Consider the following 9,094-nt stretch of genomic DNA (forward strand, 5'->3'; position numbering starts at 1 on the left):
GTTTTTAGGGGAATTCTGGGGGGAAAATGGAGGATTTGGAAAATCTGGGAGAATTTTGGGGAAATTTTGGGAGATTTGGAGTGAAAATTGGGAATTTGGGAATTTTGGGGGGAATTTTTAGGTGATTTTGGGGGAAAATCGGGAAAATTTTGGGATTTTTTGATGGTTTGGGGTCGTTTTTAAGGGGATTTTTGGGGAAAATTTGGGGGAAAAGCCCCAAAATTTGGGAAAATTGGGAAAAAAATTTGGAACATTTGGGGGGATTTGAAAGATTTGGGAATTTTTGTGGAAAATTTTGGGGAATTTTTTGAGGATTCTGTGGGAAACTTTCGGAATATTAAAAAAAATTGGGAAAAATGGGGGGAAATGGGGAAAAACTGGGAAAAAATTGGGAAAAATGGGGAAAAATTGGGGAAAATGGGGAAAAATTGGGAAAAATTGGGAAATTTTGGGAATTCTGGGGGAAAATTTTGGGAATTTTTTCGAGGAAAAAAATTGGAATTTTTTGGGGGGGAAATTTGGAGTTTTTGGGAAATTTGGGGATTTTTGTGGGAATTTTGAGGGATCCCCGCTCTGCCCCATAGATCCCGAATCCCAAACCCCGCCCCACAGATCCCATCCCCGCCCCACAGATGGCTCCTGCCCCACAGATTGTCCCGCCCCCGTCTCTGCCCCACAGGAGCCGCTGGAGCCGCCCCACAGGATCTGGCACCCCCCGAGTGACCTCCTGAGCAACCCCTGCCACGGTGAGCCCCACGGCTGAGCCCTGACCCACGGATCTGTGACCCACGGCTGAGCCCTGACCCACAGAGCCCTGACCCACAGAGCCCTGACCCACGGATCTGTGACCCACGGCTGAGCCCGGACCCACAGAGCCCTGACCCACGGCTGAGCCCTGACCCACAGAGCCCTGACCCACGGATCTGTGACCCACGGCTGAGCCCGGACCCACAGAGCCCTGACCCACAGATCTCTGACCCATGGCTGAGCCCTGACCCACAGAGCCCTGACCCACAGAGCCCTGACCCATAGAACTGTGACCCACGGCTGAGCCCTGCCCCACAGATCTCTGACCCACAGAGCCCTGACCCACAGATCCCTGCCCCACAGATTCCTGCCCTGCCAGGGGCCGGGGCTCAGGCCTTGCCCTTTTGGATTCATGGAACACATCCAGGTTTGCTCAGCACCAGAGACACCTTTGCCTTGTCTGTCCCCACCTGTCATCAGTGCCTGCAGTGATGGAACCTGGGGACACTTTCTCCATTGGGTCTCTCTGTGTGTCCCATTAAAACTGCAAAAAACTTCAGTGTTTTAATTTACCTTTGAGTTCTTGAGAAGTTTTTGGAACACTCTTTCAGGGACAGAGTTGAATGGAAACACCAAATCCACGGGAGGGTCATTCAAGTCCTTGTGCTGTTTCTGTGCTGCTGAGCTGGGCCGGGCTCCTGGCACAGAGGCAGCTCCTGGCAACAAAGGAAACTTTTAGAAAGACATTTCCCCTGAGGAGAAATCCTCCTTCAGATGGGTCACCTGTATTATTTGAAATGTAGACTCAGAGTGAAAGTTTACAGTGGCATAACAACCTTTTCTGTTCCTTTCTCATTAATTGTTAACTCTCTCCTTTTTGTTTGCTTTGGTTAATTTTGCTTTTAACAGTAGAGAACATCATTCTTACATGGAATATTAGGTTTTGCACTTAGGCTAATTGATATCTACGCCTATAGAACCCATACCTATGGAATATTAAGTTTTAAATACAATACGTACGTTTCATGAGAAAAAAACCACGTTGAACTAAACAAGTGTCCCCCAGCCCCTCCAGGATCCCTAACTGTTCCCTCAGCGCCCATTCGCCCGCCCCCAAAGCGTCCCCGGATCCCTTGAACGCTCCGACCCCACAGATTCCCCTTAGAGCGACTTCAGGGAATTCATCTCCAATCATCCCCCCTGGCCTCGGAGCCCCTCGTAACACGGTTCTGCGCCTAAAAACTCCTGCCCCGCCCCGCGCCCTAGAGAGCTCGGTTACAGCTCCCCAAGCTCCCCGCAAGTGCTCCCGAGCCGTACACGTTCCCCCCGAGGACCTCAAATCGCGGCTCGGACACAAAAGTGTCCCCAAAGCGCCTTCCCGGAGCCCCAGACGCCGCGTTCGAGCCACTTCCGGGACTACAGCTCCCAGCATGCTCCGCGGCGCACTTGGAGCGCTACTCCAGCCGTGACTCCATCTCCCATCATGCCCCGCGCCCCGCCGACAGCCGTTGGAGCTGCGCCTCTACCTCCCGTGATGCTCCGCGGCGCCGTTCAACCCTGTTCTACCCGCGCCTACAACTCCCATCATCCCCCGCGCCCCAGAGAGTCCCCTCAGAGCCCCCCAGGTGCCCGCCCGGACCCCGAAGGGCCCCGGATTCCCCTCCCTGACCTCCAAGTGCCCCCCTGGACCCCGAATTGTCCGACAGAATCCCTAAGTGCCCCTCCAAGTGTCCACCCGCTTCCCAAATGTGTCCTCCAGACCCTCAAGTTCTCTCCAAATTCCCTGCCCAAAATGTGCCCCAGAAATGTCTCCAGGAACCCCAAAGTTGCCCCTTTTACCCTGTCTGAGAAAATGCTAAAGAAGATGACAAAAGGACTAAAAATAGAGCAAATCAGCATGAAGAAGAAGAAATCAATAGCCAGTAGTGGTCAATCAATTCATGAAGGGAAGTGTGTTACTTAGAACCAATGACCAATAACTTTCTTCGTTGCTAAAAATATATTGATTTTTTAATGTCAATATAAAATTTAGGTAATAAAATATAGAAAAATGTTATTATAAAACTGAAAAATAAATTTCTAATTTTATTATTTACATGTTTCTTTTTATTAAAAAATGCTGAATTTTCTTTTATGTTTTGGGAGCGCAGTCCAAGGTGGGTGATGTCACACGTGGTGAGGTTGGGTGAGAAGCAGGTTGTCCAAACAGGGTCAGCCTGCAAGGGGCTCATTCTTCGCTGTGCTCAGAACTCCTAAGGAGACATTCCGCACCAAGATCACCTAAAGAACGCTTCAGTCAACTCTTCAATGAAATGAAAAATAAAAAAAATACTCCTGCAATTAAAAAACCAAAAATCACGAGGTGCGCTTTGATATCTTCCTCCTTAAGAGAATTCCGAACTGATTCCAAGCAGCTGCACAAGCCATGGAGACTTGAAGACAACTGAAGGAAGACCAAGAGCTCCGCAGGGATTTCGGTGGTTTTTTATCCGGTGGATTTGGGGCTGAGTCCAGGAGCCCCGAGGAACAGACCCCTGAGGAACACCACTGGTGACTGGCTGCCAGCTGGATGCAGCGCCATTCCCCACCACCCTCTGCCTTTGCCTCCCCAGCAAAGAGTGCTCCTGTCCAAGCCGTGGGCCGCCAGCTTTTCCAGGAGTGTGCTGTGGGAGACAGTGTCAAAGGCCTTGCTGAAGTCCAAACAGACAACATCCAAAGCCTCTCCCACATCCACCACGCAGGTCACCTGTTCATAGAAGAGGCAGTTTGGTCAAACAACACCTGCCCCTCCTAAACCCGTGCTGGCTGGCTCTGATCCCCGGGCCGTCCTGTAGGTGCTGCATGATGACACTCAATATAAACTGCTCCGTGACCTTACCGGGTACTGAGGTCAGGCTAACTGGCCTCTAATTACCAGTTCCTCCTTCCCACCCTTTTTGTGAATGGCTGTCACATTGGCCAGTTTCCGGTCCTCCGGATCCTCACCAGTGAGCCAGGACTGTTGGTAAATGACGGAGAGCGGCTTCACAAGCTCATCTGCCAGCTCCCTCATCACCCTGTGGTGGATCCCACTTGGGCCCACAGATCTGTGAACATCTATTTGGCTCAGCAGTTCTCTGGCTGCCTCCTCCTGGATAACAGGGGCACCATTCTATTCCCTGACACCATCTACCAGCCCAGGAGGGCAGCTGTCCTGAGGACAAGCCATATTCCCACTAAAGACTGAGGCAAAGACGGCGTTAAGCACTTCTGCCATCTCCTCATCTGCAGTTCCTAAGTTCCCTCCCACATCCAGCAGAGAACAAAGGTCGGTTTTTAGCCTTCCTTTTGCCGTTTATATATTTGTAAAACCATTTTTTATTTTCCTTCACAAACTTGCTGCCGTTGGTAGGACATTTAGTGACAGAAGCTGCAGCTCGTTCTCCAGGAAGGGTTCTTGGAAAGAGCAGACAGGACTGTGGAGAAGATTCTGGGAAAGCTGAAACAGCTTTTAAAAAATGAAACAAAAATGGAAAGAACCAATCCAAGATGGTTTTCTCTATTTATTTCTATGCTCCCCTTTTCCATTTTGCACTACTTCTCCATCTCATTAACTACAAATGGATCTCACCTCTAAGATCCATGACTTGGCAAGTTTTAGACGCTGTAAAATACCATGAGCTACACACAATTTGCCTACCCCCGTTTTTCTTGGAAAGCAATGCTGGAGACGCAAGTGCAGTGCTTGGGCCAGGTACGAATTCTGCATTCAAGGAATGTTCTCTGACAGTGTGTGACCCTCAGCAGGGACAATGCACAGCAGCAGCCAAGGGGATTGCTCTGCCACAGTGCAGGAGTCAAGGCTCTGGGTCTTGGCTCAACGGGGCAAAGTTCCCGTGTTTGGAAGGCTCAGGGGCTGCTCCCGGGGCGCACGGGGCTCGGCGTGGCGCTGAGCGGCCAACGGACAAACGGCCCCGGGGAAAAACGGCCCCGGGGCTTCAGTTGCAGCGGCAGCAGCGGCAGCAGCGGCAGCAGTGGCAGCAGCAGCAGCAGCAAAAAAAAAAAAAAAGCTCCTCTTGCGACTCCCTCCTGCTTCTCCTCTCCCTCTCCTGCAGTCCCACACCCGCTCCCAGTCTCCCTGTCCCGGTGTCCCCCTCCTCTCCCAGTGTCCCTCTCCCCTGCAGGGCCGGGCCATGCCCCCGGCCCGCCCCCGGCCCCGGGCGGGGCTGCCCCGTCCCCGCCCCCGGGCCTCCCACCGCGCTCTCGCCTCCGCCCGCCTCTGGCTGTCCTGGCGATGGCGGTGCTGGGCGGGGATCGGTGCCTGGGCCAGGGACAGTATCGCCGCGCTTTGCCTCCGCCTGTTCCGAGCCCGGCCCCGGCCCCTCCCGGGCCCCGCGGACACACGCGGCGCGGCCGCTCCCGCCGCCTGCGCTGCGCCTTCCCCGGCCCGAGCTCCGCCGCTGGCCAGCGCGGCCGCCGGCCCCGAGCCGCCAGTGTCGCCTTCCCAGGAGCGAACGCCTGGGGATGCCCGGCCTGGGGTGGTTGAGGGGCGCTCAGGGGCCGTTCCTGGCCCCAGGCCGAGCGCTGACAGCCGCGTCTCTCCGGCAGGGAAGGCGCAGCAGGGCCTCCAGGAGCAGTACCGGCTGGGTTCGCTGCTGGGGCGCGGCGGCTTCGGAACTGTCTTCGCGGCGACGCGGCTTTCGGATGGCGCCCCGGTGAGCGGCGGGCGCAGGAGGAGGGGGTGCAGGAGGAGGAGGAGAAGGGCGGAGGAGGAGGAAGAGGATGGGGCTGGGCAGGGCGGGCGGTGAGCTCAGCCCGCTGCTCCCCTTGCCTTGCAGGTGGCCATCAAAAGGGTGCCACGGAACCGCGTCCGGCACTGGGGAGAGCTGGTGAGTGAGCGGGGGCCAGCGGGAGAAGCCGGGGCGTGCCGGGCGGGGACGAGCCGAGGCCCGGCAGGGTGGAATCCGCCAGGACGCCTCGAGGGAGAGCGGGCGTGCGGCCACTGGAGGGTGCAGAACATCCCGGGCAGGGTGAGCGCTTCCCCACCCCTGGCAGGGCCTCAGCCCCACTGACGGCATCGTGGTCCTCCCACAGCCCAACGGCACCAGCGCACCGCTGGAGATCGTGCTGCTGGACAGGGTCTCCACTGGCTTCCCTGGTGTGGTCCAGCTGCTGGAGTGGGTGGAGCTCTCCAACGACATCGTGATGGTGCTGGAGCGCCCGGAGCGGTGTCAGGACCTCCAGCATTTCATTCGGGCACGGAGGTTCCTGTCCGAGGAGGTGGCGCGGGAGCCGTTCCGCCAGGTCCTGGAAGCCGTGCGGCACTGCACCAGCTGCGGGGTCCTGCACAGGGACATCAAACCCCAGAACATCTTGGTTGACCTGGCTACCGGGCAGGCCAAATTGATTGACTTTGGCTGTGGCACCTACCTGCAAAAGACAGCATACACTCAGTTTGCAGGTGAGCCCACGCAGGGGTGTGCTCCCGGTCCCAGCATCTCATGGCCCAGCCTGGGTGTGGCAGCAGGGACTCTCCCTTTTGCTGCCAGACACGGCACTGAGTCTTCAGCCAAGTGGCTTTTGAGCAGGGGTGTGTGGGGGGCCAGCTTCCAGCCCTGCTGGCAGCCTTTGCCAGCCACTCTGCCCAGGACTGGCGCTGGGGTTGGGGCAGGCAGCTCGACAAAAACACCTGTGGGTGAGAGTAGCAGAGAAGCGGGGGCTAGAAGCAGTGCAGCAGCCAGTTTGGTGTGCAGGCAAGAATGGGCTTGGGCTGCTCTGCCTGCCTTATTTGCCCTGTCTTCATAATGTTTTTTGGGGCAATGCAGGCAGGGAGGATGAGGGCATGGTTTTTCCCCGGCGCTGAGTGGGTTTTTCCTTTGGATGTCATGGCCAGGCCTTGCCACGGCTTCCGCTGCCCCCTTCCGACACTAGTAGCTTTTTTTCCAACCCTGAGTTTGTAAACAAGTCACTGGTGCTGGTGAGAGAGCAGCAGGTCACCCCACGTGCCACTGGTGCAGCCCCCGCATGCCCAGGGATGCTGGGGCCAGGCTCTGGGAGCAGCAGCATCGCCCTGATGAACTCCATCTGTATTCCATAGGAACACCATCCTACAGCCCCCCGGAATGGACCCACTGTGGCTGGTACTATGGCGAGCCAGCTACCATCTGGTCCCTGGGCATCCTGCTGCACCAGATGGTCTGTGGAAGACACCCTTTCAGGAGGGGTCAGAAGATCAGCTGGGACCATCAGCTCTCCCTGCCACAACGGCTCTCTCAAGGTGGATGCTCATCTCTGGGCACGGGGGGAATACCAGTGCTGGGAGACAGCAGTTGGCTTGTGAGCATCCTGCTCTGGCAGCTGCTGAGGAGGTGGCACATGTCCTGCTCTCCTGATCTCCTCCAAAACAGGGAATTGGTGGGAAGGTTTGGGCCCAGCTCTGAGCACATGCAGCATGGCCTGGGCATGGGAATAGTGGGACAGGAGCTTTCTCCAGCTGACTGGCGGCTTCTGGTTTCTCTCCCCAGATTGCCAAGATCTGATCAGGTGGTGTTTATCAGTGCACTCCTTGGACAGGCCCTCATTAGAAGACCTGTTCTGTGATCCTTGGATGCAGGATACTCATCTGCCCTAGAAGAAGGGAGAGAGCCACAGGCACACTTTGATGCAGTGCCCTGGTAAGTTCCAGCTGCACACATGCCTCGGTGATCAGAAGCAGAGCAAGCCAGACTTTTTGTCCTGCCTGTGTCACTGCGCAGGGCTCATGGGATGGGCACAGGCAGCCCTCGTGCTGGAGCCGAGCTGCTCTGCCCAGCACTGGTGGCTGCCATCCAGGCTGGTTTTGCTTGTCCTGGTTCACTGACAGCTGGGGCCCTGGGCAGAGCCCTGAGAGCCTGGTCTCACCCCCAGGGAACGAGAAGGAGCCCCTGGAGAAGCTGGACAAGGTGGGGCTGCTGCTGCTGGAGACAGCGAGGACAACATCAAGGATGAAAACCTCTTCTGGGACCTGGCCACCACAAAGGTGAAGATGACTGACTTCGATTCTGGCACCTTCTTCAAAGCCAGGCTCCACAGCCAATTTGCAGATGAGTCCACGCACAGGGGGATGCTCCCAGATTTGGGCATTGCACGGCCTGTCCAGGAACCACAGGTTCCTCCCTTTGCTGGGGCAGGTCCAACTGATTGTTCAGTGGGCTGCCAAGCTGCTTTTTGGCAGGGCTGGGGGCACAGGCTGGGGTGGTTACGAAATGGGAGTTGGCTCCTGGCCCTGCCAACAGCCCCCACCACCCACCGTGCCCTGGGCTGGGGCTGGGGCAGCCAGCCCGACACAAACAAACCCCCAAGGTGGGAGCAGAGGTGGGACTCCAGAGCCTGTCCATGGGCTGCTTTGCCTTGCAGGCAAGGAAGGGCTTGGGCTGCTCCACTGCCCTTGTTTGCTTTGGGATCACCATTATTTTGGGGGGCAGTGCAGGGGGGAAGAGTGAAAGCATGGGCTTCCCTCACTGGTGGGTGGGTTTTTCCCAAGCATGTCGGAATTGGCCCTTCCTCAAGCCCCTGACAGAGATCACATCTTTTACCTTTTCCCTTGTTTCCCCTTTTTGTCTGTTAATTTGTTGTTTGTTTTTCTGAAGGAAGTGTTCTAGGTGGTGTCCAGTTTGGATTGGGAAGTGCTTGGGACCAGCTGTGGCGTGGATGGGCCGCGCCCTTGGAGAAGGCTGAGGACGTGGTTTGGGAGCAGCTTTTCTTCCCGCGGCAGATGGCGTGAGGTGGGTCCCCGTCTTCTTGGCACGGGTGGGGTAAGAGCTTTTGGGAGATGGCAGCCAGCACAGGAGCATCTTGCTCTGGGCAGCTGCTGAGGGCTGGATGCGCCGTGGCTGGCTGCAGGCTGGGCACACGTCCTGCCAGCAATGATGGGCAGCTTTGGGCCCAGCCCTGAGCACGGCCAGCGTGGCCTGGGCACCGCGGGCGGCTGGGACAAGGGCACAGGAGCCTTCAGCTGACGGGCGGTTTCTGGTTTCTGTCCTTGCAGCCGGGCTCTGCGGGTGCTGAGGCTGCTCTGGGCTCTGCCAGGGCTCTGCTGGGCTCAGCACCGGGCCGGGATCAGCCAAAGAAGAAACGGTGTGCCCTGCAGCAGAGACTTGCCTTGAGCATTTTGGCAATGCGGCTCAAGTTTGCAGAGTGTACATCTCCAAGAGAAAACATGATACCGCCCAAAAAATAAACTTCTTCAATACCTTCTGAAATGAAATCAATCCGGGATGGCCCCAAATGACATTTTTAAGCTTGCTCAAGCTGTAGCTCAGCTCTTCTCTGAACAGTTCTGTCCTCCACCTGCCTTTTCCTTCACAATGCTCTCTATTTGTCCCCAGTG

Source organism: Chamaea fasciata, unplaced genomic scaffold (assembly GCF_029207755.1).
Source record: "Chamaea fasciata isolate MVZ Bird 193981 ecotype frontalis unplaced genomic scaffold, bChaFas1.0.hap1 SCAF_393, whole genome shotgun sequence".
Classification (NCBI taxonomy): domain Eukaryota; kingdom Metazoa; phylum Chordata; class Aves; order Passeriformes; family Sylviidae; genus Chamaea; species Chamaea fasciata.